This window comes from Somniosus microcephalus, unplaced genomic scaffold, assembly GCF_052327205.1.
Source record: "Somniosus microcephalus isolate GS21.2 unplaced genomic scaffold, FLI_Smic_1.0 unresolved_chr5, whole genome shotgun sequence".
NCBI lineage: Eukaryota > Metazoa > Chordata > Chondrichthyes > Squaliformes > Somniosidae > Somniosus > Somniosus microcephalus.
Window position 1 is genome coordinate 43,476,109 of NW_028225183.1, and position 27,604 is coordinate 43,503,712.

Here is a 27,604-nt window from a genome sequence, read left to right on the forward strand (position 1 = left end):
TCCAAAGTGGCTGGTGTCACACTTGCGTATATTGAACTCGATTTGCATTTGTTTTGGCCGGCTTACTGTGTCTGTCTCTGTCCATTTGGTTACCTCCATTTCCCAACTGCACTACGAGCGGACCGTCTAACTTAGTGCGATCTTCAAAATATGATGTACATTGCTCCATTGCTCCATCCAAGTCAGTCATAAATACGGTGAACAGTTGATGATCTAATACAGATATCTGGGGGACGGCACTTGTCACATCTGACTCCGCTGCTAACGTACGTGACTTTTGTGGGTGTGTTAATATTTCTGAAGTGATGCTGGTCTGAGGCAGTCAATCTGGATTTGTGGGAGAAATGTGCTGTACAGGTTGGATTATGGACAAATAAATTGAATTTGTCGGAGATGCAATGATGCACTGCAGCCAATGAAAGTACTTTTGTGAACTTTGAATTGCAAGAGCCCGGATAGCTCAGTCGGTAGAACATCAGACTTTTAATCTGAGGGTCCAGGGTTCAAGTCCCTGTTCGGGCGCTGTTTTAAATCGCGATACTCAACTTTACATTCGCACTTTGATCATTTAGCAAAGAAAATAACAACAGGAGCAGGCCATTTCATGCCTGGAGCCTTTCTGCCATTTAATTAAGTCATCGATCGATATCTGTTTGCATTCCTTTGCTCCAGATCCCTTAATACCTTTGGTTAACAAACATCTCTCAATCTCAAGTTCAAAATTGACAACTGGCCCAGCTTTATTTGCTGTTTGCGGAAGTGTGTTACAAATTTCTGTCACACAAATTTCTCTCCTGAAACGCTTGGATCTAATGTTGAGGCTATGGCCCCTTCTCCCAGATGGGTCAATCCTCAGAAATAGCTTCTCGCTATCTACACTGGCATTTCCTCTTAATATCGTGAATACTTCAATCAAATCACCACTTAAGCTTCTAAATTCCAGGAAAAAAAACCGAGTTTGTGCAATATCCCGTTGTAATTTGTCCCTTGGACTCTATGTCTCCTTCACTTTTTAAGCCTAATAATACATTCCCAAGCTGTGATGCCAAGAATTGAACACAGTACCGCAGCTGTGGCCTAACCAGTGCTATGTACAGCTGTGGCATCATTTCACCCTCTTATATTGTAATCCTACAGAAAAAAAGTATCACTTTTCAATTAGCTTTTTGAATCTTTTCTGTACTGTCCATGACCGTTTAGTAATATTTGTACAGGGACACAAGTCTATTTGGATCTCAACTGTTTCCAGCTTAACATTATAAGGAGTGTATTCTAAATACTCCTATAAAGATCGGCAGTGAATCACGTCACACTTGCCAGAAAATTGCACATTCACTTAATCTATGAATATCTGGTCAAATTTCTTGCTTCCTTCTCAACTGATTATAATGCCACCTATCTTATTTGTCATCCTCAAACTTGGATGTGTGGCTCTCAATCCCATCAAGTAAGTCGTTAAAGAAATCGGTGATTAGTTGAGTTCCCAAAAGTGATCAATCAGAGACACCACTCGTCATATTCTGCCAATTAATGTACCTGATCATCATCTGCAAACTTTGTCTCCTGCCGTGCCACCAATTTCCTAACCAGGCAAATAATTTGCCTTCAATTACATGCGTTTCAAATTTAGCCCAATGTCCCATATGCGGGACTTTATCAAATGTCTTTGCTCCATGTCTACAAGCTAATAATAATTTTTGAACTGGGACTCATAAACCTCTTTGCTCCTCAACAGTTAATAGCTTCCCATTATTGAGAAAATACTCAGAACTATATTACTTTGTTCCAAAGTGGCTGGTGTCACACTTGCGTACATTGAACTCGATTTGCATTTGTTTTGGCCGGCTTACTGTGTCTGTCTCTGTCCATTTGGTTACCTCCATTTCCCAACTGCACTACGAGCGGACCGTCTAACTTAGTGCGATCTTCAAAATATGATGTACAGTGCTCCATCCAAGTCAGTCATAAATACGGTGAACAGTTGATGATCTAATATAGATATCTGGGGGACGGCACTTGTCACATCTGACTCCGCTGCTAACGAGCGTGTCTTTTGTGGGTGTGTTAATATTTCTGAAGTGATGCTGGTCTGAGGCAGTCAATCTGGATTTGTGGGAGAAATGTGCAGTACAGGTTGGATTATGGACAAGTAAATTGAATTTGTCGGAGATGCAATGATGCACTGCAGCCAATGAAAGTACTTTTGTGAGCTTGGAATTGCAAGAGCCCGGATAGCTCAGTCGGTACAGCATCAGACTTTTAATCTGAGGATCCAGGGTTCAAGTCCCTGTTCGGGCGCTGTTTTAAATCGCGATACTCAACTTTACATTCGCACTTTGATCATTTAGCAAAGAAAATAACAACAGGAGCAGGCCATTTCATGCCTGGAGCCTTTCTGCCATTTAATTAAGTCATCGATCGATATCTGTTTGCATTCCTTTGCTCCAGATGCCTTAATACCTTTGGTTAACAAACATCTCTCAATCTCAAGTTCAAAATTGACAACTGGCCCAGCTTTATTTGCTGTTTGCGGAAGTGTGTTACAAATTTCTGTCACACAAATTTCTCTCCTGAAACGCTTGGATCTAATGTTGAGGCTATGGCCCCTTCTCCCAGATGGGTCAATCCTCAGAAATAGCTTCTCGCTATCTACACTGGCATTTCCTCTTAATATCGTGAATACTTCAATCAAATCACCACTTAAGCTTCTAAATTCCAGGAAAAAAAACCGAGTTTGTGCAATATCCCGTTGTAATTTGTCCCTTGGACTCTATGTCTCCTTCACTTTTTAAGCCTAATAATACATTCCCAAGCTGTGATGCCAAGAATTGAACACAGTACCGCAGCTGTGGCCTAACCAGTGCTATGTACAGCTGTGGCATCATTTCACCCTCTTATATTGTAATCCTACAGAAAAAAAGTATCACTTTTCAATTAGCTTTTTGAATCTTTTCTGTACTGTCCATGACCGTTTAGTAATATTTGTACAGGGACACAAGTCTATTTGGATCTCAACTGTTTCCAGCTTAACATTATAAGGAGTGTATTCTAAATACTCCTATAAAGATCGGCAGTGAATCACGTCACACTTGCCAGAAAATTGCACATTCACTTAATCTATGAATATCTGGTCAAATTTCTTGCTTCCATCTCAACTGATTATAATGCCACCTATCTTATTTGTCATCCTCAAACTTGGATGTGTGGCTCTCAATCCCATCAAGTAAGTCGTTAAAGAAATCGGTGATTAGTTGAGTTCCCAAAAGTGATCAATCAGAGACACCACTCGTCATATTCTGCCAATTAATGTACCTGATCATCATCTGCAAACTTTGTCTCCTGCCGTGCCACCAATTTCCTAACCAGGCAAATAATTTGCCTTCAATTACATGCGTTTCAAATTTAGCCCAATGTCCCATATGCGGGACTTTATCAAATGTCTTTGCTCCATGTCTACAAGCTAATAATAATTTTTGAACTGGGACTCATAAACCTCTTTGCTCCTCAACAGTTAATAGCTTCCCATTATTGAGAAAATACTCAGAACTATATTACTTTGTTCCAAAGTGGCTGGTGTCACACTTGCGTACATTGAACTCGATTTGCATTTGTTTTGGCCGGCTTACTGTCTCTGTCCATTTGGTTACCTCCATTTCCCAACTGCACTACGAGCGGACCGTCTAACTTAGTGCGATCTTCAAAATATGATGTACAGTGCTCCATCCAAGTCAGTCATAAATACGGTGAACAGTTGATGATCTAATATAGATATCTGGGGGACGGCACTTGTCACATCTGACTCCGCTGCTAACGAGCGTGTCTTTTGTGGGTGTGTTAATATTTCTGAAGTGATGCTGGTCTGAGGCAGTCAATCTGGATTTGTGGGAGAAATGTGCAGTACAGGTTGGATTATGGACAAGTAAATTGAATTTGTCGGAGATGCAATGATGCACTGCAGCCAATGAAAGTACTTTTGTGAGCTTGGAATTGCAAGAGCCCGGATAGCTCAGTCGGTACAGCATCAGACTTTTAATCTGAGGATCCAGGGTTCAAGTCCCTGTTCGGGCGCTGTTTTAAATCGCGATACTCAACTTTACATTCGCACTTTGATCATTTAGCAAAGAAAATAACAACAGGAGCAGGCCATTTCATGCCTGGAGCCTTTCTGCCATTTAATTAAGTCATCGATCGATATCTGTTTGCATTCCTTTGCTCCAGATGCCTTAATACCTTTGGTTAACAAACATCTCTCAATCTCAAGTTCAAAATTGACAACTGGCCCAGCTTTATTTGCTGTTTGCGGAAGTGTGTTACAAATTTCTGTCACACAAATTTCTCTCCTGAAACGCTTGGATCTAATGTTGAGGCTATGGCCCCTTCTCCCAGATGGGTCAATCCTCAGAAATAGCTTCTCGCTATCTACACTGGCATTTCCTCTTAATATCGTGAATACTTCAATCAAATCACCACTTAAGCTTCTAAATTCCAGGAAAAAAAACCGAGTTTGTGCAATATCCCGTTGTAATTTGTCCCTTGGACTCTATGTCTCCTTCACTTTTTAAGCCTAATAATACATTCCCAAGCTGTGATGCCAAGAATTGAACACAGTACCGCAGCTGTGGCCTAACCAGTGCTATGTACAGCTGTGGCATCATTTCACCCTCTTATATTGTAATCCTACAGAAAAAAAGTATCACTTTTCAATTAGCTTTTTGAATCTTTTCTGTACTGTCCATGACCGTTTAGTAATATTTGTACAGGGACACAAGTCTATTTGGATCTCAACTGTTTCCAGCTTAACATTATAAGGAGTGTATTCTAAATACTCCTATAAAGATCGGCAGTGAATCACGTCACACTTGCCAGAAAATTGCACATTCACTTAATCTATGAATATCTGGTCAAATTTCTTGCTTCCATCTCAACTGATTATAATGCCACCTATCTTATTTGTCATCCTCAAACTTGGATGTGTGGCTCTCAATCCCATCAAGTAAGTCGTTAAAGAAATCGGTGATTAGTTGAGTTCCCAAAAGTGATCAATCAGAGACACCACTCGTCATATTCTGCCAATTAATGTACCTGATCATCATCTGCAAACTTTGTCTCCTGCCGTGCCACCAATTTCCTAACCAGGCAAATAATTTGCCTTCAATTACATGCGTTTCAAATTTAGCCCAATGTCCCATATGCGGGACTTTATCAAATGTCTTTGCTCCATGTCTACAAGCTAATAATAATTTTTGAACTGGGACTCATAAACCTCTTTGCTCCTCAACAGTTAATAGCTTCCCATTATTGAGAAAATACTCAGAACTATATTACTTTGTTCCAAAGTGGCTGGTGTCACACTTGCGTACATTGAACTCGATTTGCATTTGTTTTGGCCGGCTTACTGTCTCTGTCCATTTGGTTACCTCCATTTCCCAACTGCACTACGAGCGGACCGTCTAACTTAGTGCGATCTTCATAATATGATGTACAGTGCTCCATCCAAGTCAGTCATAAATACGGTGAACAGTTGATGATCTAATATAGATATCTGGGGGACGGCACTTGTCACATCTGACTCCGCTGCTAACGAGCGTGTCTTTTGTGGGTGTGTTAATATTTCTGAAGTGATGCTGGTCTGAGGCAGTCAATCTGGATTTGTGGGAGAAATGTGCAGTACAGGTTGGATTATGGACAAGTAAATTGAATTTGTCGGAGATGCAATGATGCACTGCAGCCAATGAAAGTACTTTTGTGAGCTTGGAATTGCAAGAGCCCGGATAGCTCAGTCGGTAGAGCATCAGACTTTTAATCTGAGGGTCCAGGGTTCAAGTCCCTGTTCGGGCGCTGTTTTAAATCGCGATACTCAACTTTACATTCGCACTTTGATCATTTAGCAAAGAAAATAACAACAGGAGCAGGCCATTTCATGCCTCTGGAGCCTTTCTGCCATTTAATTAAGTCATCGATCGATATCCGTTTGCATTCCTTTGCTCCAGATCCCTTAATACCTTTGGTTAACAAACATCTCTCAATCTCAAGTTCAAAATTGACAACTGGCCCAGCTTTATTTGCTGTTTGCGGAAGTGTGTTACAAATTTCTGTCACACAAATTTCTCTCCTGAAACGCTTGGATCTAATGTTGAGGCTATGGCCCCTTCTCCCAGATGGGTCAATCCTCAGAAATAGCTTCTCGCTATCTACACTGGCATTTCCTCTTAATATCGTGAATACTTCAATCAAATCACCACTTAAGCTTCTAAATTCCAGGAAAAAAACCCGAGTTTGTGCAATATCCCGTTGTAATTTGTCCCTTGGACTCTATGTCTCCTTCACTTTTTAAGCCTAATAATACATTCCCAAGCTGTGATGCCAAGAATTGAACACAGTACCGCAGCTGTGGCCTAACCAGTGCTATGTACAGCTGTGGCATCATTTCACCCTCTTATATTGTAATCCTACAGATATAAGTATCACTTTTCAATTAGCTTTTTGAATCTTTTCTGTACCTGTCCATGACCGTTTAGTAATATTTGTACAGGGACACAAGTCTATTTGGATCTCAACTGTTTCCAGCTTAACATTATAAGGAGTGTATTCTAAATACTCCTATAAAGATCGGCAGTGAATCACGTCACACTTGCTAATATTTGAATCAATTTGCCAGAAAATTGCACATTCACTTAATCTATTAATATCTGGTCAAATTTCTTGCTTCCATCTCAACTGATTATAATGCCACCTATCTTATTTGTCATCCTCAAACTTGGATGTGTGGCTCTCAATCCCATCAAGTAAGTCGTTAAAGAAATCGGTGATTAGTTGAGTTCCCAAAAGTGATCAATCAGAGACACCACTCGTCATATTCTGCCAATTAATGTACCTGATCATCATCTGCAAACTTTGTCTCCTGCCGTGCCACCAATTTCCTAACCAGGTAAATAATTTGCCTTCAATTACATGCGTTTCAAATTTAGCCCAATGTCCCATATGCGGGTCTTTATCAAATGTCTTTGCTCCATGTCTACAAGCTAATAATAATTTTTGAACTGGGACTCATAAACCTCTTTGCTCCTCAACAGTTAATAGCTTCCCATTATTGCGAAAATACTCAGAACTATATTACTTTGTTCCAAAGTGGCTGGTGTCACACTTGCGTATATTGAACTCGATTTGCATTTGTTTTGGCCGGCTTACTGTGTCTGTCTCTGTCCATTTGGTTACCTCCATTTCCCAACTGCACTACGAGCGGACCGTCTAACTTAGTGCGATCTTCAAAATATGATGTACATTGCTCCATTGCTCCATCCAAGTCAGTCATAAATACGGTGAACAGTTGATGATCTAATACAGATATCTGGGGGACGGCACTTGTCACATCTGACTCCGCTGCTAACGAGCGTGTCTTTTGTGGGTGTGTTAATATTTCTGAAGTGATGCTGGTCTGAGGCAGTCAATCTGGATTTGTGGGAGAAATGTGCTGTACAGGTTGGATTATGGACAAATAAATTGAATTTGTCGGAGATGCAATGATGCACTGCAGCCAATGAAAGTACTTTTGTGAACTTTGAATTGCAAGAGCCCGGATAGCTCAGTCGGTAGAACATCAGACTTTTAATCTGAGGGTCCAGGGTTCAAGTCCCTGTTCGGGCGCTGTTTTAAATCGCGATACTCAACTTTACATTCGCACTTTGATCATTTAGCAAAGAAAATAACAACAGGAGCAGGCCATTTCATGCCTGGAGCCTTTCTGCCATTTAATTAAGTCATCGATCGATATCTGTTTGCATTCCTTTGCTCCAGATCCCTTAATACCTTTGGTTAACAAACATCTCTCAATCTCAAGTTCAAAATTGACAACTGGCCCAGCTTTATTTGCTGTTTGCGGAAGTGTGTTACAAATTTCTGTCACACAAATTTCTCTCCTGAAACGCTTGGATCTAATGTTGAGGCTATGGCCCCTTCTCCCAGATGGGTCAATCCTCAGAAATAGCTTCTCGCTATCTACACCGGCATTTCCTCTTAATATCGTGAATACTTCAATCAAATCACCACTTAAGCTTCTAAATTCCAGGAAAAAAAACCGAGTTTGTGCAATATCCCGTTGTAATTTGTCCCTTGGACTCTATGTCTCCTTCACTTTTTAAGCCTAATAATACATTCCCAAGCTGTGATGCCAAGAATTGAACACAGTACCGCAGCTGTGGCCTAACCAGTGCTATGTACAGCTGTGGCATCATTTCACCCTCTTATATTGTAATCCTACAGAAAAAAAGTATCACTTTTCAATTAGCTTTTTGAATCTTTTCTGTACTGTCCATGACCGTTTAGTAATATTTGTACAGGGACACAAGTCTATTTGGATCTCAACTGTTTCCAGCTTAACATTATAAGGAGTGTATTCTAAATACTCCTATAAAGATCGGCAGTGAATCACGTCACACTTGCCAGAAAATTGCACATTCACTTAATCTATGAATATCTGGTCAAATTTCTTGCTTCCATCTCAACTGATTATAATGCCACCTATCTTATTTGTCATCCTCAAACTTGGATGTGTGGCTCTCAATCCCATCAAGTAAGTCGTTAAAGAAATCGGTGATTAGTTGAGTTCCCAAAAGTGATCAATCAGAGACACCACTCGTCATATTCTGCCAATTAATGTACCTGATCATCATCTGCAAACTTTGTCTCCTGCCGTGCCACCAATTTCCTAACCAGGCAAATAATTTGCCTTCAATTACATGCGTTTCAAATTTAGCCCAATGTCCCATATGCGGGACTTTATCAAATGTCTTTGCTCCATGTCTACAAGCTAATAATAATTTTTGAACTGGGACTCATAAACCTCTTTGCTCCTCAACAGTTAATAGCTTCCCATTATTGAGAAAATACTCAGAACTATATTACTTTGTTCCAAAGTGGCTGGTGTCACACTTGCGTACATTGAACTCGATTTGCATTTGTTTTGGCCGGCTTACTGTCTCTGTCCATTTGGTTACCTCCATTTCCCAACTGCACTACGAGCGGACCGTCTAACTTAGTGCGATCTTCATAATATGATGTACAGTGCTCCATCCAAGTCAGTCATAAATACGGTGAACAGTTGATGATCTAATATAGATATCTGGGGGACGGCACTTGTCACATCTGACTCCGCTGCTAACGAGCGTGTCTTTTGTGGGTGTGTTAATATTTCTGAAGTGATGCTGGTCTGAGGCAGTCAATCTGGATTTGTGGGAGAAATGTGCAGTACAGGTTGGATTATGGACAAGTAAATTGAATTTGTCGGAGATGCAATGATGCACTGCAGCCAATGAAAGTACTTTTGTGAGCTTGGAATTGCAAGAGCCCGGATAGCTCAGTCGGTAGAGCATCAGACTTTTAATCTGAGGGTCCAGGGTTCAAGTCCCTGTTCGGGCGCTGTTTTAAATCGCGATATTCGCACTTTGATCATTTAGCAAAGAAAATAACAACAGGAGCAGGCCATTTCATGCCTCTGGAGCCTTTCTGCCATTTAATTAAGTCATCGATCGATATCCGTTTGCATTCCTTTGCTCCAGATCCCTTAATACCTTTGGTTAACAAACATCTCTCAATCTCAAGTTCAAAATTGACAACTGGCCCAGCTTTATTTGCTGTTTGCGGAAGTGTGTTACAAATTTCTGTCACACAAATTTCTCTCCTGAAACGCTTGGATCTAATGTTGAGGCTATGGCCCCTTCTCCCAGATGGGTCAATCCTCAGAAATAGCTTCTCGCTATCTACACTGGCATTTCCTCTTAATATCGTGAATACTTCAATCAAATCACCACTTAAGCTTCTAAATTCCAGGAAAAAAACCCGAGTTTGTGCAATATCCCGTTGTAATTTGTCCCTTGGACTCTATGTCTCCTTCACTTTTTAAGCCTAATAATACATTCCCAAGCTGTGATGCCAAGAATTGAACACAGTACCGCAGCTGTGGCCTAACCAGTGCTATGTACAGCTGTGGCATCATTTCACCCTCTTATATTGTAATCCTACAGATATAAGTATCACTTTTCAATTAGCTTTTTGAATCTTTTCTGTACCTGTCCATGACCGTTTAGTAATATTTGTACAGGGACACAAGTCTATTTGGATCTCAACTGTTTCCAGCTTAACATTATAAGGAGTGTATTCTAAATACTCCTATAAAGATCGGCAGTGAATCACGTCACACTTGCTAATATTTGAATCAATTTGCCAGAAAATTGCACATTCACTTAATCTATTAATATCTGGTCAAATTTCTTGCTTCCATCTCAACTGATTATAATGCCACCTATCTTATTTGTCATCCTCAAACTTGGATGTGTGGCTCTCAATCCCATCAAGTAAGTCGTTAAAGAAATCGGTGATTAGTTGAGTTCCCAAAAGTGATCAATCAGAGACACCACTCGTCATATTCTGCCAATTAATGTACCTGATCATCATCTGCAAACTTTGTCTCCTGCCGTGCCACCAATTTCCTAACCAGGTAAATAATTTGCCTTCAATTACATGCGTTTCAAATTTAGCCCAATGTCCCATATGCGGGTCTTTATCAAATGTCTTTGCTCCATGTCTACAAGCTAATAATAATTTTTGAACTGGGACTCATAAACCTCTTTGCTCCTCAACAGTTAATAGCTTCCCATTATTGCGAAAATACTCAGAACTATATTACTTTGTTCCAAAGTGGCTGGTGTCACACTTGCGTATATTGAACTCGATTTGCATTTGTTTTGGCCGGCTTACTGTGTCTGTCTCTGTCCATTTGGTTACCTCCATTTCCCAACTGCACTACGAGCGGACCGTCTAACTTAGTGCGATCTTCAAAATATGATGTACATTGCTCCATTGCTCCATCCAAGTCAGTCATAAATACGGTGAACAGTTGATGATCTAATACAGATATCTGGGGGACGGCACTTGTCACATCTGACTCCGCTGCTAACGAGCGTGTCTTTTGTGGGTGTGTTAATATTTCTGAAGTGATGCTGGTCTGAGGCAGTCAATCTGGATTTGTGGGAGAAATGTGCTGTACAGGTTGGATTATGGACAAATAAATTGAATTTGTCGGAGATGCAATGATGCACTGCAGCCAATGAAAGTACTTTTGTGAACTTTGAATTGCAAGAGCCCGGATAGCTCAGTCGGTAGAACATCAGACTTTTAATCTGAGGGTCCAGGGTTCAAGTCCCTGTTCGGGCGCTGTTTTAAATCGCGATACTCAACTTTACATTCGCACTTTGATCATTTAGCAAAGAAAATAACAACAGGAGCAGGCCATTTCATGCCTGGAGCCTTTCTGCCATTTAATTAAGTCATCGATCGATATCTGTTTGCATTCCTTTGCTCCAGATCCCTTAATACCTTTGGTTAACAAACATCTCTCAATCTCAAGTTCAAAATTGACAACTGGCCCAGCTTTATTTGCTGTTTGCGGAAGTGTGTTACAAATTTCTGTCACACAAATTTCTCTCCTGAAACGCTTGGATCTAATGTTGAGGCTATGGCCCCTTCTCCCAGATGGGTCAATCCTCAGAAATAGCTTCTCGCTATCTACACTGGCATTTCCTCTTAATATCGTGAATACTTCAATCAAATCACCACTTAAGCTTCTAAATTCCAGGAAAAAAAACCGAGTTTGTGCAATATCCCGTTGTAATTTGTCCCTTGGACTCTATGTCTCCTTCACTTTTTAAGCCTAATAATACATTCCCAAGCTGTGATGCCAAGAATTGAACACAGTACCGCAGCTGTGGCCTAACCAGTGCTATGTACAGCTGTGGCATCATTTCACCCTCTTATATTGTAATCCTACAGAAAAAAAGTATCACTTTTCAATTAGCTTTTTGAATCTTTTCTGTACTGTCCATGACCGTTTAGTAATATTTGTACAGGGACACAAGTCTATTTGGATCTCAACTGTTTCCAGCTTAACATTATAAGGAGTGTATTCTAAATACTCCTATAAAGATCGGCAGTGAATCACGTCACACTTGCCAGAAAATTGCACATTCACTTAATCTATGAATTTCTGGTCAAATTTCTTGCTTCCATCTCAACTGATTATAATGCCACCTATCTTATTTGTCATCCTCAAACTTGGATGTGTGGCTCTCAATCCCATCAAGTAAGTCGTTAAAGAAATCGGTGATTAGTTGAGTTCCCAAAAGTGATCAATCAGAGACACCACTCGTCATATTCTGCCAATTAATGTACCTGATCATCATCTGCAAACTTTGTCTCCTGCCGTGCCACCAATTTCCTAACCAGGCAAATAATTTGCCTTCAATTACATGCGTTTCAAATTTAGCCCAATGTCCCATATGCGGGACTTTATCAAATGTCTTTACTCCATGTCTACAAGCTAATAATAATTTTTGAACTGGGACTCATAAACCTCTTTGCTCCTCAACAGTTAATAGCTTCCCATTATTGAGAAAATACTCAGAACTATATTACTTTGTTCCAAAGTGGCTGGTGTCACACTTGCGTACATTGAACTCGATTTGCATTTGTTTTGGCCGGCTTACTGTGTCTGTCTCTGTCCATTTGGTTACCTCCATTTCCCAACTGCACTACGAGCGGACCGTCTAACTTAGTGCGATCTTCAAAATATGATGTACATTGCTCCATTGCTCCATCCAAGTCAGTCATAAATACGGTGAACAGTTGATGATCTAATACAGATATCTGGGGGACGGCACTTGTCACATCTGACTCCGCTGCTAACGAGCGTGTCTTTTGTGGGTGTGTTAATATTTCTGAAGTGATGCTGGTCTGAGGCAGTCAATCTGGATTTGTGGGAGAAATGTGCTGTACAGGTTGGATTATGGACAAATAAATTGAATTTGTCGGAGATGCAATGATGCACTGCAGCCAATGAAAGTACTTTTGTGAACTTTGAATTGCAAGAGCCCGGATAGCTCAGTCGGTAGAACATCAGACTTTTAATCTGAGGGTCCAGGGTTCAAGTCCCTGTTCGGGCGCTGTTTTAAATCGCGATACTCAACTTTACATTCGCACTTTGATCATTTAGCAAAGAAAATAACAACAGGAGCAGGCCATTTCATGCCTGGAGCCTTTCTGCCATTTAATTAAGTCATCGATCGATATCTGTTTGCATTCCTTTGCTCCAGATCCCTTAATACCTTTGGTTAACAAACATCTCTCAATCTCAAGTTCAAAATTGACAACTGGCCCAGCTTTATTTGCTGTTTGCGGAAGTGTGTTACAAATTTCTGTCACACAAATTTCTCTCCTGAAACGCTTGGATCTAATGTTGAGGCTATGGCCCCTTCTCCCAGATGGGTCAATCCTCAGAAATAGCTTCTCGCTATCTACACCGGCATTTCCTCTTAATATCGTGAATACTTCAATCAAATCACCACTTAAGCTTCTAAATTCCAGGAAAAAAAACCGAGTTTGTGCAATATCCCGTTGTAATTTGTCCCTTGGACTCTATGTCTCCTTCACTTTTTAAGCCTAATAATACATTCCCAAGCTGTGATGCCAAGAATTGAACACAGTACCGCAGCTGTGGCCTAACCAGTGCTATGTACAGCTGTGGCATCATTTCACCCTCTTATATTGTAATCCTACAGAAAAAAAGTATCACTTTTCAATTAGCTTTTTGAATCTTTTCTGTACTGTCCATGACCGTTTAGTAATATTTGTACAGGGACACAAGTCTATTTGGATCTCAACTGTTTCCAGCTTAACATTATAAGGAGTGTATTCTAAATACTCCTATAAAGATCGGCAGTGAATCACGTCACACTTGCCAGAAAATTGCACATTCACTTAATCTATGAATATCTGGTCAAATTTCTTGCTTCCATCTCAACTGATTATAATGCCACCTATCTTATTTGTCATCCTCAAACTTGGATGTGTGGCTCTCAATCCCATCAAGTAAGTCGTTAAAGAAATCGGTGATTAGTTGAGTTCCCAAAAGTGATCAATCAGAGACACCACTCGTCATATTCTGCCAATTAATGTACCTGATCATCATCTGCAAACTTTGTCTCCTGCCGTGCCACCAATTTCCTAACCAGGCAAATAATTTGCCTTCAATTACATGCGTTTCAAATTTAGCCCAATGTCCCATATGCGGGACTTTATCAAATGTCTTTGCTCCATGTCTACAAGCTAATAATAATTTTTGAACTGGGACTCATAAACCTCTTTGCTCCTCAACAGTTAATAGCTTCCCATTATTGAGAAAATACTCAGAACTATATTACTTTGTTCCAAAGTGGCTGGTGTCACACTTGCGTACATTGAACTCGATTTGCATTTGTTTTGGCCGGCTTACTGTCTCTGTCCATTTGGTTACCTCCATTTCCCAACTGCACTACGAGCGGACCGTCTAACTTAGTGCGATCTTCATAATATGATGTACAGTGCTCCATCCAAGTCAGTCATAAATACGGTGAACAGTTGATGATCTAATATAGATATCTGGGGGACGGCACTTGTCACATCTGACTCCGCTGCTAACGAGCGTGTCTTTTGTGGGTGTGTTAATATTTCTGAAGTGATGCTGGTCTGAGGCAGTCAATCTGGATTTGTGGGAGAAATGTGCAGTACAGGTTGGATTATGGACAAGTAAATTGAATTTGTCGGAGATGCAATGATGCACTGCAGCCAATGAAAGTACTTTTGTGAGCTTGGAATTGCAAGAGCCCGGATAGCTCAGTCGGTAGAGCATCAGACTTTTAATCTGAGGGTCCAGGGTTCAAGTCCCTGTTCGGGCGCTGTTTTAAATCGCGATATTCGCACTTTGATCATTTAGCAAAGAAAATAACAACAGGAGCAGGCCATTTCATGCCTCTGGAGCCTTTCTGCCATTTAATTAAGTCATCGATCGATATCCGTTTGCATTCCTTTGCTCCAGATCCCTTAATACCTTTGGTTAACAAACATCTCTCAATCTCAAGTTCAAAATTGACAACTGGCCCAGCTTTATTTGCTGTTTGCGGAAGTGTGTTACAAATTTCTGTCACACAAATTTCTCTCCTGAAACGCTTGGATCTAATGTTGAGGCTATGGCCCCTTCTCCCAGATGGGTCAATCCTCAGAAATAGCTTCTCGCTATCTACACTGGCATTTCCTCTTAATATCGTGAATACTTCAATCAAATCACCACTTAAGCTTCTAAATTCCAGGAAAAAAACCCGAGTTTGTGCAATATCCCGTTGTAATTTGTCCCTTGGACTCTATGTCTCCTTCACTTTTTAAGCCTAATAATACATTCCCAAGCTGTGATGCCAAGAATTGAACACAGTACCGCAGCTGTGGCCTAACCAGTGCTATGTACAGCTGTGGCATCATTTCACCCTCTTATATTGTAATCCTACAGATATAAGTATCACTTTTCAATTAGCTTTTTGAATCTTTTCTGTACCTGTCCATGACCGTTTAGTAATATTTGTACAGGGACACAAGTCTATTTGGATCTCAACTGTTTCCAGCTTAACATTATAAGGAGTGTATTCTAAATACTCCTATAAAGATCGGCAGTGAATCACGTCACACTTGCCAGAAAATTGCACATTCACTTAATCTATTAATATCTGGTCAAATTTCTTGCTTCCATCTCAACTGATTATAATGCCACCTATCTTATTTGTCATCCTCAAACTTGGATGTGTGGCTCTCAATCCCATCAAGTAAGTCGTTAAAGAAATCGGTGATTAGTTGAGTTCCCAAAAGTGATCAATCAGAGACACCACTCGTCATATTCTGCCAATTAATGTACCTGATCATCATCTGCAAACTTTGTCTCCTGCCGTGCCACCAATTTCCTAACCAGGTAAATAATTTGCCTTCAATTACATGCGTTTCAAATTTAGCCCAATGTCCCATATGCGGGTCTTTATCAAATGTCTTTGCTCCATGTCTACAAGCTAATAATAATTTTTGAACTGGGACTCATAAACCTCTTTGCTCCTCAACAGTTAATAGCTTCCCATTATTGCGAAAATACTCAGAACTATATTACTTTGTTCCAAAGTGGCTGGTGTCACACTTGCGTATATTGAACTCGATTTGCATTTGTTTTGGCCGGCTTACTGTGTCTGTCTCTGTCCATTTGGTTACCTCCATTTCCCAACTGCACTACGAGCGGACCGTCTAACTTAGTGCGATCTTCAAAATATGATGTACATTGCTCCATTGCTCCATCCAAGTCAGTCATAAATACGGTGAACAGTTGATGATCTAATACAGATATCTGGGGGACGGCACTTGTCACATCTGACTCCGCTGCTAACGAGCGTGTCTTTTGTGGGTGTGTTAATATTTCTGAAGTGATGCTGGTCTGAGGCAGTCAATCTGGATTTGTGGGAGAAATGTGCTGTACAGGTTGGATTATGGACAAATAAATTGAATTTGTCGGAGATGCAATGATGCACTGCAGCCAATGAAAGTACTTTTGTGAACTTTGAATTGCAAGAGCCCGGATAGCTCAGTCGGTAGAACATCAGACTTTTAATCTGAGGGTCCAGGGTTCAAGTCCCTGTTCGGGCGCTGTTTTAAATCGCGATACTCAACTTTACATTCGCACTTTGATCATTTAGCAAAGAAAATAACAACAGGAGCAGGCCATTTCATGCCTGGAGCCTTTCTGCCATTTAATTAAGTCATCGATCGATATCTGTTTGCATTCCTTTGCTCCAGATCCCTTAATACCTTTGGTTAACAAACATCTCTCAATCTCAAGTTCAAAATTGACAACTGGCCCAGCTTTATTTGCTGTTTGCGGAAGTGTGTTACAAATTTCTGTCACACAAATTTCTCTCCTGAAACGCTTGGATCTAATGTTGAGGCTATGGCCCCTTCTCCCAGATGGGTCAATCCTCAGAAATAGCTTCTCGCTATCTACACTGGCATTTCCTCTTAATATCGTGAATACTTCAATCAAATCACCACTTAAGCTTCTAAATTCCAGGAAAAAAAACCGAGTTTGTGCAATATCCCGTTGTAATTTGTCCCTTGGACTCTATGTCTCCTTCACTTTTTAAGCCTAATAATACATTCCCAAGCTGTGATGCCAAGAATTGAACACAGTACCGCAGCTGTGGCCTAACCAGTGCTATGTACAGCTGTGGCATCATTTCACCCTCTTATATTGTAATCCTACAGAAAAAAAGTATCACTTTTCAATTAGCTTTTTGAATCTTTTCTGTACTGTCCATGACCGTTTAGTAATATTTGTACAGGGACACAAGTCTATTTGGATCTCAACTGTTTCCAGCTTAACATTATAAGGAGTGTATTCTAAATACTCCTATAAAGATCGGCAGTGAATCACGTCACACTTGCCAGAAAATTGCACATTCACTTAATCTATGAATTTCTGGTCAAATTTCTTGCTTCCATCTCAACTGATTATAATGCCACCTATCTTATTTGTCATCCTCAAACTTGGATGTGTGGCTCTCAATCCCATCAAGTAAGTCGTTAAAGAAATCGGTGATTAGTTGAGTTCCCAAAAGTGATCAATCAGAGACACCACTCGTCATATTCTGCCAATTAATGTACCTGATCATCATCTGCAAACTTTGTCTCCTGCCGTGCCACCAATTTCCTAACCAGGCAAATAATTTGCCTTCAATTACATGCGTTTCAAATTTAGCCCAATGTCCCATATGCGGGACTTTATCAAATGTCTTTACTCCATGTCTACAAGCTAATAATAATTTTTGAACTGGGACTCATAAACCTCTTTGCTCCTCAACAGTTAATAGCTTCCCATTATTGAGAAAATACTCAGAACTATATTACTTTGTTCCAAAGTGGCTGGTGTCACACTTGCGTACATTGAACTCGATTTGCATTTGTTTTGGCCGGCTTACTGTGTCTGTCTCTGTCCATTTGGTTACCTCCATTTCCCAACTGCACTACGAGCGGACCGTCTAACTTAGTGCGATCTTCAAAATATGATGTACAGTGCTCCATCCAAGTCAGTCATAAATACGGTGAACAGTTGATGATCTAATATAGATATCTGGGGGACGGCACTTGTCACATCTGACTCCGCTGCTAACGAGCGTGTCTTTTGTGGGTGTGTTAATATTTCTGAAGTGATGCTGGTCTGAGGCAGTCAATCTGGATTTGTGGGAGAAATGTGCAGTACAGGTTGGATTATGGACAAGTAAATTGAATTTGTCGGAGATGCAATGATGCACTGCAGCCAATGAAAGTACTTTTGTGAGCTTGGAATTGCAAGAGCCCGGATAGCTCAGTCGGTAGAGCATCAGACTTTTAATCTGAGGGTCCAGGGTTCAAGTCCCTGTTCGGGCGCTGTTTTAAATCGCGATACTCAACTTTACATTCGCACTTTGATCATTCAGCAAAGAAAATAACAACAGGAGCAGGCCATTTCATGCCTGGAGCCTTTCTGCCATTTAATTAAGTCATCGATCGATATCTGTTTGCATTCCTTTGCTCCAGATCCCTTAATACCTTTGGTTAACAAACATCTCTCAATCTCAAGTTCAAAATTGACAACTGGCCCAGCTTTATTTGCTGTTTGTGGAAGTGTGTTACAAATTTCTGTCACACAAATTTCTCTCCTGAAACGCTTGGATCTAATGTTGAGGCTATGGCCCCTTCTCCCAGATGGGTCAATCCTCAGAAATAGCTTCTCGCTATCTACACTGGCATTTCCTCTTAATATCGTGAATACTTCAATCAAATCACCACTTAAGCTTCTAAATTCCAGGAAAAAAAACCGAGTTTGTGCAATATCCCGTTGTAATTTGTCCCTTGGACTCTATGTCTCCTTCACTTTTTAAGCCTAATAATACATTCCCAAGCTGTGATGCCAAGAATTGAACACAGTACCGCAGCTGTGGCCTAACCAGTGCTATGTACAGCTGTGGCATCATTTCACCCTCTTATATTGTAATCCTACAGAAAAAAAGTATCACTTTTCAATTAGCTTTTTGAATCTTTTCTGTACTGTCCATGACCGTTTAGTAATATTTGTACAGGGACACAAGTCTATTTGGATCTCAACTGTTTCCAGCTTAACATTATAAGGAGTGTATTCTAAATACTCCTATAAAGATCGGCAGTGAATCACGTCACACTTGCCAGAAAATTGCACATTCACTTAATCTATGAATATCTGGTCAAATTTCTTGCTTCCATCTCAACTGATTATAATGCCACCTATCTTATTTGTCATCCTCAAACTTGGATGTGTGGCTCTCAATCCCATCAAGTAAGTCGTTAAAGAAATCGGTGATTAGTTGAGTTCCCAAAAGTGATCAATCAGAGACACCACTCGTCATATTCTGCCAATTAATGTACCTGATCATCATCTGCAAACTTTGTCTCCTGCCGTGCCACCAATTTCCTAACCAGGCAAATAATTTGCCTTCAATTACATGCGTTTCAAATTTAGCCCAATGTCCCATATGCGGGACTTTATCAAATGTCTTTGCTCCATGTCTACAAGCTAATAATAATTTTTGAACTGGGACTCATAAACCTCTTTGCTCCTCAACAGTTAATAGCTTCCCATTATTGAGAAAATACTCAGAACTATATTACTTTGTTCCAAAGTGGCTGGTGTCACACTTGCGTACATTGAACTCGATTTGCATTTGTTTTGGCCGGCTTACTGTCTCTGTCCATTTGGTTACCTCCATTTCCCAACTGCACTACGAGCGGACCGTCTAACTTAGTGCGATCTTCATAATATGATGTACAGTGCTCCATCCAAGTCAGTCATAAATACGGTGAACAGTTGATGATCTAATATAGATATCTGGGGGACGGCACTTGTCACATCTGACTCCGCTGCTAACGAGCGTGTCTTTTGTGGGTGTGTTAATATTTCTGAAGTGATGCTGGTCTGAGGCAGTCAATCTGGATTTGTGGGAGAAATGTGCAGTACAGGTTGGATTATGGACAAGTAAATTGAATTTGTCGGAGATGCAATGATGCACTGCAGCCAATGAAAGTACTTTTGTGAGCTTGGAATTGCAAGAGCCCGGATAGCTCAGTCGGTAGAGCATCAGACTTTTAATCTGAGGGTCCAGGGTTCAAGTCCCTGTTCGGGCGCTGTTTTAAATCGCGATACTCAACTTTACATTCGCACTTTGATCATTTAGCAAAGAAAATAACAACAGGAGCAGGCCATTTCATGCCTCTGGAGCCTTTCTGCCATTTAATTAAGTCATCGATCGATATCCGTTTGCATTCCTTTGCTCCAGATCCCTTAATACCTTTGGTTAACAAACATCTCTCAATCTCAAGTTCAAAATTGACAACTGGCCCAGCTTTATTTGCTGTTTGCGGAAGTGTGTTACAAATTTCTGTCACACAAATTTCTCTCCTGAAACGCTTGGATCTAATGTTGAGGCTATGGCCCCTTCTCCCAGATGGGTCAATCCTCAGAAATAGCTTCTCGCTATCTACACTGGCATTTCCTCTTAATATCGTGAATACTTCAATCAAATCACCACTTAAGCTTCTAAATTCCAGGAAAAAAACCCGAGTTTGTGCAATATCCCGTTGTAATTTGTCCCTTGGACTCTATGTCTCCTTCACTTTTTAAGCCTAATAATACATTCCCAAGCTGTGATGCCAAGAATTGAACACAGTACCGCAGCTGTGGCCTAACCAGTGCTATGTACAGCTGTGGCATCATTTCACCCTCTTATATTGTAATCCTACAGATATAAGTATCACTTTTCAATTAGCTTTTTGAATCTTTTCTGTACCTGTCCATGACCGTTTAGTAATATTTGTACAGGGACACAAGTCTATTTGGATCTCAACTGTTTCCAGCTTAACATTATAAGGAGTGTATTCTAAATACTCCTATAAAGATCGGCAGTGAATCACGTCACACTTGCTAATATTTGAATCAATTTGCCAGAAAATTGCACATTCACTTAATCTATTAATATCTGGTCAAATTTCTTGCTTCCATCTCAACTGATTATAATGCCACCTATCTTATTTGTCATCCTCAAACTTGGATGTGTGGCTCTCAATCCCATCAAGTAAGTCGTTAAAGAAATCGGTGATTAGTTGAGTTCCCAAAAGTGATCAATCAGAGACACCACTCGTCATATTCTGCCAATTAATGTACCTGATCATCATCTGCAAACTTTGTCTCCTGCCGTGCCACCAATTTCCTAACCAGGTAAATAATTTGCCTTCAATTACATGCGTTTCAAATTTAGCCCAATGTCCCATATGCGGGTCTTTATCAAATGTCTTTGCTCCATGTCTACAAGCTAATAATAATTTTTGAACTGGGACTCATAAACCTCTTTGCTCCTCAACAGTTAATAGCTTCCCATTATTGCGAAAATACTCAGAACTATATTACTTTGTTCCAAAGTGGCTGGTGTCACACTTGCGTATATTGAACTCGATTTGCATTTGTTTTGGCCGGCTTACTGTGTCTGTCTCTGTCCATTTGGTTACCTCCATTTCCCAACTGCACTACGAGCGGACCGTCTAACTTAGTGCGATCTTCAAAATATGATGTACATTGCTCCATCCAAGTCAGTCATAAATACGGTGAACAGTTGATGATCTAATACAGATATCTGGGGGACGGCACTTGTCACATCTGACTCCGCTGCTAACGAGCGTGTCTTTTGTGGGTGTGTTAATATTTCTGAAGTGATGCTGGTCTGAGGCAGTCAATCTGGATTTGTGGGAGAAATGTGCTGTACAGGTTGGATTATGGACAAATAAATTGAATTTGTCGGAGATGCAATGATGCACTGCAGCCAATGAAAGTACTTTTGTGAACTTTGAATTGCAAGAGCCCGGATAGCTCAGTCGGTAGAACATCAGACTTTTAATCTGAGGGTCCAGGGTTCAAGTCCCTGTTCGGGCGCTGTTTTAAATCGCGATACTCAACTTTACATTCGCACTTTGATCATTTAGCAAAGAAAATAACAACAGGAGCAGGCCATTTCATGCCTGGAGCCTTTCTGCCATTTAATTAAGTCATCGATCGATATCTGTTTGCATTCCTTTGCTCCAGATCCCTTAATACCTTTGGTTAACAAACATCTCTCAATCTCAAGTTCAAAATTGACAACTGGCCCAGCTTTATTTGCTGTTTGCGGAAGTGTGTTACAAATTTCTGTCACACAAATTTCTCTCCTGAAACGCTTGGATCTAATGTTGAGGCTATGGCCCCTTCTCCCAGATGGGTCAATCCTCAGAAATAGCTTCTCGCTATCTACACTGGCATTTCCTCTTAATATCGTGAATACTTCAATCAAATCACCACTTAAGCTTCTAAATTCCAGGAAAAAAAACCGAGTTTGTGCAATATCCCGTTGTAATTTGTCCCTTGGACTCTATGTCTCCTTCACTTTTTAAGCCTAATAATACATTCCCAAGCTGTGATGCCAAGAATTGAACACAGTACCGCAGCTGTGGCCTAACCAGTGCTATGTACAGCTGTGGCATCATTTCACCCTCTTATATTGTAATCCTACAGAAAAAAAGTATCACTTTTCAATTAGCTTTTTGAATCTTTTCTGTACTGTCCATGACCGTTTAGTAATATTTGTACAGGGACACAAGTCTATTTGGATCTCAACTGTTTCCAGCTTAACATTATAAGGAGTGTATTCTAAATACTCCTATAAAGATCGGCAGTGAATCACGTCACACTTGCCAGAAAATTGCACATTCACTTAATCTATGAATTTCTGGTCAAATTTCTTGCTTCCATCTCAACTGATTATAATGCCACCTATCTTATTTGTCATCCTCAAACTTGGATGTGTGGCTCTCAATCCCATCAAGTAAGTCGTTAAAGAAATCGGTGATTAGTTGAGTTCCCAAAAGTGATCAATCAGAGACACCACTCGTCATATTCTGCCAATTAATGTACCTGATCATCATCTGCAAACTTTGTCTCCTGCCGTGCCACCAATTTCCTAACCAGGCAAATAATTTGCCTTCAATTACATGCGTTTCAAATTTAGCCCAATGTCCCATATGCGGGACTTTATCAAATGTCTTTGCTCCATGTCTACAAGCTAATAATAATTTTTGAACTGGGACTCATAAACCTCTTTGCTCCTCAACAGTTAATAGCTTCCCATTATTGAGAAAATACTCAGAACTATATTACTTTGTTCCAAAGTGGCTGGTGTCACACTTGCGTACATTGAACTCGATTTGCATTTGTTTTGGCCGGCTTACTGTCTCTGTCCATTTGGTTACCTCCATTTCCCAACTGCACTACGAGCGGACCGTCTAACTTAGTGCGATCTTCATAATATGATGTACAGTGCTCCATCCAAGTCAGTCATAAATACGGTGAACAGTTGATGATCTAATATAGATATCTGGGGGACGGCACTTGTCACATCTGACTCCGCTGCTAACGAGCGTGTCTTTTGTGGGTGTGTTAATATTTCTGAAGTGATGCTGGTCTGAGGCAGTCAATCTGGATTTGTGGGAGAAATGTGCAGTACAGGTTGGATTATGGACAAGTAAATTGAATTTGTCGGAGATGCAATGATGCACTGCAGCCAATGAAAGTACTTTTGTGAGCTTGGAATTGCAAGAGCCCGGATAGCTCAGTCGGTAGAGCATCAGACTTTTAATCTGAGGGTCCAGGGTTCAAGTCCCTGTTCGGGCGCTGTTTTAAATCGCGATACTCAACTTTACATTCGCACTTTGATCATTTAGCAAAGAAAATAACAACAGGAGCAGGCCATTTCATGCCTCTGGAGCCTTTCTGCCATTTAATTAAGTCATCGATCGATATCCGTTTGCATTCCTTTGCTCCAGATCCCTTAATACCTTTGGTTAACAAACATCTCTCAATCTCAAGTTCAAAATTGACAACTGGCCCAGCTTTATTTGCTGTTTGCGGAAGTGTGTTACAAATTTCTGTCACACAAATTTCTCTCCTGAAACGCTTGGATCTAATGTTGAGGCTATGGCCCCTTCTCCCAGATGGGTCAATCCTCAGAAATAGCTTCTCGCTATCTACACTGGCATTTCCTCTTAATATCGTGAATACTTCAATCAAATCACCACTTAAGCTTCTAAATTCCAGGAAAAAAACCCGAGTTTGTGCAATATCCCGTTGTAATTTGTCCCTTGGACTCTATGTCTCCTTCACTTTTTAAGCCTAATAATACATTCCCAAGCTGTGATGCCAAGAATTGAACACAGTACCGCAGCTGTGGCCTAACCAGTGCTATGTACAGCTGTGGCATCATTTCACCCTCTTATATTGTAATCCTACAGATATAAGTATCACTTTTCAATTAGCTTTTTGAATCTTTTCTGTACCTGTCCATGACCGTTTAGTAATATTTGTACAGGGACACAAGTCTATTTGGATCTCAACTGTTTCCAGCTTAACATTATAAGGAGTGTATTCTAAATACTCCTATAAAGATCGGCAGTGAATCACGTCACACTTGCTAATATTTGAATCAATTTGCCAGAAAATTGCACATTCACTTAATCTATTAATATCTGGTCAAATTTCTTGCTTCCATCTCAACTGATTATAATGCCACCTATCTTATTTGTCATCCTCAAACTTGGATGTGTGGCTCTCAATCCCATCAAGTAAGTCGTTAAAGAAATCGGTGATTAGTTGAGTTCCCAAAAGTGATCAATCAGAGACACCACTCGTCATATTCTGCCAATTAATGTACCTGATCATCATCTGCAAACTTTGTCTCCTGCCGTGCCACCAATTTCCTAACCAGGTAAATAATTTGCCTTCAATTACATGCGTTTCAAATTTAGCCCAATGTCCCATATGCGGGTCTTTATCAAATGTCTTTGCTCCATGTCTACAAGCTAATAATAATTTTTGAACTGGGACTCATAAACCTCTTTGCTCCTCAACAGTTAATAGCTTCCCATTATTGCGAAAATACTCAGAACTATATTACTTTGTTCCAAAGTGGCTGGTGTCACACTTGCGTATATTGAACTCGATTTGCATTTGTTTTGGCCGGCTTACTGTGTCTGTCTCTGTCCATTTGGTTACCTCCATTTCCCAACTGCACTACGAGCGGACCGTCTAACTTAGTGCGATCTTCAAAATATGATGTACATTGCTCCATTGCTCCATCCAAGTCAGTCATAAATACGGTGAACAGTTGATGATCTAATACAGATATCTGGGGGACGGCACTTGTCACATCTGACTCCGCTGCTAACGAGCGTGTCTTTTGTGGGTGTGTTAATATTTCTGAAGTGATGCTGGTCTGAGGCAGTCAATCTGGATTTGTGGGAGAAATGTGCTGTACAGGTTGGATTATGGACAAATAAATTGAATTTGTCGGAGATGCAATGATGCACTGCAGCCAATGAAAGTACTTTTGTGAACTTTGAATTGCAAGAGCCCGGATAGCTCAGTCGGTAGAACATCAGACTTTTAATCTGAGGGTCCAGGGTTCAAGTCCCTGTTCGGGCGCTGTTTTAAATCGCGATACTCAACTTTACATTCGCACTTTGATCATTTAGCAAAGAAAATAACAACAGGAGCAGGCCATTTCATGCCTGGAGCCTTTCTGCCATTTAATTAAGTCATCGATCGATATCTGTTTGCATTCCTTTGCTCCAGATCCCTTAATACCTTTGGTTAACAAACATCTCTCAATCTCAAGTTCAAAATTGACAACTGGCCCAGCTTTATTTGCTGTTTGCGGAAGTGTGTTACAAATTTCTGTCACACAAATTTCTCTCCTGAAACGCTTGGATCTAATGTTGAGGCTATGGCCCCTTCTCCCAGATGGGTCAATCCTCAGAAATAGCTTCTCGCTATCTACACTGGCATTTCCTCTTAATATCGTGAATACTTCAATCAAATCACCACTTAAGCTTCTAAATTCCAGGAAAAAAAACCGAGTTTGTGCAATATCCCGTTGTAATTTGTCCCTTGGACTCTATGTCTCCTTCACTTTTTAAGCCTAATAATACATTCCCAAGCTGTGATGCCAAGAATTGAACACAGTACCGCAGCTGTGGCCTAACCAGTGCTATGTACAGCTGTGGCATCATTTCACCCTCTTATATTGTAATCCTACAGAAAAAAAGTATCACTTTTCAATTAGCTTTTTGAATCTTTTCTGTACTGTCCATGACCGTTTAGTAATATTTGTACAGGGACACAAGTCTATTTGGATCTCAACTGTTTCCAGCTTAACATTATAAGGAGTGTATTCTAAATACTCCTATAAAGATCGGCAGTGAATCACGTCACACTTGCCAGAAAATTGCACATTCACTTAATCTATGAATTTCTGGTCAAATTTCTTGCTTCCATCTCAACTGATTATAATGCCACCTATCTTATTTGTCATCCTCAAACTTGGATGTGTGGCTCTCAATCCCATCAAGTAAGTCGTTAAAGAAATCGGTGATTAGTTGAGTTCCCAAAAGTGATCAATCAGAGACACCACTCGTCATATTCTGCCAATTAATGTACCTGATCATCATCTGCAAACTTTGTCTCCTGCCGTGCCACCAATTTCCTAACCAGGCAAATAATTTGCCTTCAATTACATGCGTTTCAAATTTAGCCCAATGTCCCATATGCGGGACTTTATCAAATGTCTTTACTCCATGTCTACAAGCTAATAATAATTTTTGAACTGGGACTCATAAACCTCTTTGCTCCTCAACAGTTAATAGCTTCCCATTATTGAGAAAATACTCAGAACTATATTACTTTGTTCCAAAGTGGCTGGTGTCACACTTGCGTACATTGAACTCGATTTGCATTTGTTTTGGCCGGCTTACTGTGTCTGTCTCTGTCCATTTGGTTACCTCCATTTCCCAACTGCACTACGAGCGGACCGTCTAACTTAGTGCGATCTTCAAAATATGATGTACAGTGCTCCATCCAAGTCAGTCATAAATACGGTGAACAGTTGATGATCTAATATAGATATCTGGGGGACGGCACTTGTCACATCTGACTCCGCTGCTAACGAGCGTGTCTTTTGTGGGTGTGTTAATATTTCTGAAGTGATGCTGGTCTGAGGCAGTCAATCTGGATTTGTGGGAGAAATGTGCAGTACAGGTTGGATTATGGACAAGTAAATTGAATTTGTCGGAGATGCAATGATGCACTGCAGCCAATGAAAGTACTTTTGTGAGCTTGGAATTGCAAGAGCCCGGATAGCTCAGTCGGTAGAGCATCAGACTTTTAATCTGAGGGTCCAGGGTTCAAGTCCCTGTTCGGGCGCTGTTTTAAATCGCGATACTCAACTTTACATTCGCACTTTGATCATTCAGCAAAGAAAATAACAACAGGAGCAGGCCATTTCATGCCTGGAGCCTTTCTGCCATTTAATTAAGTCATCGATCGATATCTGTTTGCATTCCTTTGCTCCAGATCCCTTAATACCTTTGGTTAACAAACATCTCTCAATCTCAAGTTCAAAATTGACAACTGGCCCAGCTTTATTTGCTGTTTGTGGAAGTGTGTTACAAATTTCTGTCACACAAATTTCTCTCCTGAAACGCTTGGATCTAATGTTGAGGCTATGGCCCCTTCTCCCAGATGGGTCAATCCTCAGAAATAGCTTCTCGCTATCTACACTGGCATTTCCTCTTA

General features: G+C 40.5%; 16 non-coding genes across 16 annotated transcripts; all 16 read left to right on the forward strand.

Annotated features, from left to right (window-relative positions):
• Window positions 1-449: 449 nt before the first annotated feature.
• On the forward strand, window positions 450-522 carry trnak-uuu (transfer RNA lysine (anticodon UUU)). The gene has a single exon. It is a non-coding gene; the product is annotated as a tRNA-Lys (tRNA).
• A 1,703-nt stretch (window positions 523-2,225) lies between these two features.
• Window positions 2,226-2,298, forward strand: trnak-uuu (transfer RNA lysine (anticodon UUU)). The gene has a single exon. It is a non-coding gene; the product is annotated as a tRNA-Lys (tRNA).
• Window positions 2,299-3,995: 1,697 nt separating this feature from the next.
• Window positions 3,996-4,068, forward strand: trnak-uuu (transfer RNA lysine (anticodon UUU)). The gene has a single exon. It is a non-coding gene; the product is annotated as a tRNA-Lys (tRNA).
• Window positions 4,069-5,765: 1,697 nt separating this feature from the next.
• Window positions 5,766-5,838, forward strand: trnak-uuu (transfer RNA lysine (anticodon UUU)). Its single transcript has one exon. It is a non-coding gene; the product is annotated as a tRNA-Lys (tRNA).
• A 1,733-nt stretch (window positions 5,839-7,571) lies between these two features.
• On the forward strand, window positions 7,572-7,644 carry trnak-uuu (transfer RNA lysine (anticodon UUU)). Its single transcript has one exon. It is a non-coding gene; the product is annotated as a tRNA-Lys (tRNA).
• A 1,697-nt stretch (window positions 7,645-9,341) lies between these two features.
• trnak-uuu (transfer RNA lysine (anticodon UUU)) lies at window positions 9,342-9,414 on the forward strand. Its single transcript has one exon. It is a non-coding gene; the product is annotated as a tRNA-Lys (tRNA).
• A 1,721-nt stretch (window positions 9,415-11,135) lies between these two features.
• trnak-uuu (transfer RNA lysine (anticodon UUU)) lies at window positions 11,136-11,208 on the forward strand. The gene has a single exon. It is a non-coding gene; the product is annotated as a tRNA-Lys (tRNA).
• A 1,711-nt stretch (window positions 11,209-12,919) lies between these two features.
• Window positions 12,920-12,992, forward strand: trnak-uuu (transfer RNA lysine (anticodon UUU)). Its single transcript has one exon. It is a non-coding gene; the product is annotated as a tRNA-Lys (tRNA).
• A 1,697-nt stretch (window positions 12,993-14,689) lies between these two features.
• On the forward strand, window positions 14,690-14,762 carry trnak-uuu (transfer RNA lysine (anticodon UUU)). Its single transcript has one exon. It is a non-coding gene; the product is annotated as a tRNA-Lys (tRNA).
• Window positions 14,763-16,463: 1,701 nt separating this feature from the next.
• trnak-uuu (transfer RNA lysine (anticodon UUU)) lies at window positions 16,464-16,536 on the forward strand. Its single transcript has one exon. It is a non-coding gene; the product is annotated as a tRNA-Lys (tRNA).
• A 1,703-nt stretch (window positions 16,537-18,239) lies between these two features.
• trnak-uuu (transfer RNA lysine (anticodon UUU)) lies at window positions 18,240-18,312 on the forward strand. Its single transcript has one exon. It is a non-coding gene; the product is annotated as a tRNA-Lys (tRNA).
• Window positions 18,313-20,009: 1,697 nt separating this feature from the next.
• On the forward strand, window positions 20,010-20,082 carry trnak-uuu (transfer RNA lysine (anticodon UUU)). Its single transcript has one exon. It is a non-coding gene; the product is annotated as a tRNA-Lys (tRNA).
• Window positions 20,083-21,807: 1,725 nt separating this feature from the next.
• Window positions 21,808-21,880, forward strand: trnak-uuu (transfer RNA lysine (anticodon UUU)). The gene has a single exon. It is a non-coding gene; the product is annotated as a tRNA-Lys (tRNA).
• Window positions 21,881-23,577: 1,697 nt separating this feature from the next.
• trnak-uuu (transfer RNA lysine (anticodon UUU)) lies at window positions 23,578-23,650 on the forward strand. The gene has a single exon. It is a non-coding gene; the product is annotated as a tRNA-Lys (tRNA).
• A 1,733-nt stretch (window positions 23,651-25,383) lies between these two features.
• Window positions 25,384-25,456, forward strand: trnak-uuu (transfer RNA lysine (anticodon UUU)). Its single transcript has one exon. It is a non-coding gene; the product is annotated as a tRNA-Lys (tRNA).
• A 1,703-nt stretch (window positions 25,457-27,159) lies between these two features.
• trnak-uuu (transfer RNA lysine (anticodon UUU)) lies at window positions 27,160-27,232 on the forward strand. Its single transcript has one exon. It is a non-coding gene; the product is annotated as a tRNA-Lys (tRNA).
• The last annotated feature ends 372 nt before the right edge of the window (window positions 27,233-27,604 follow it).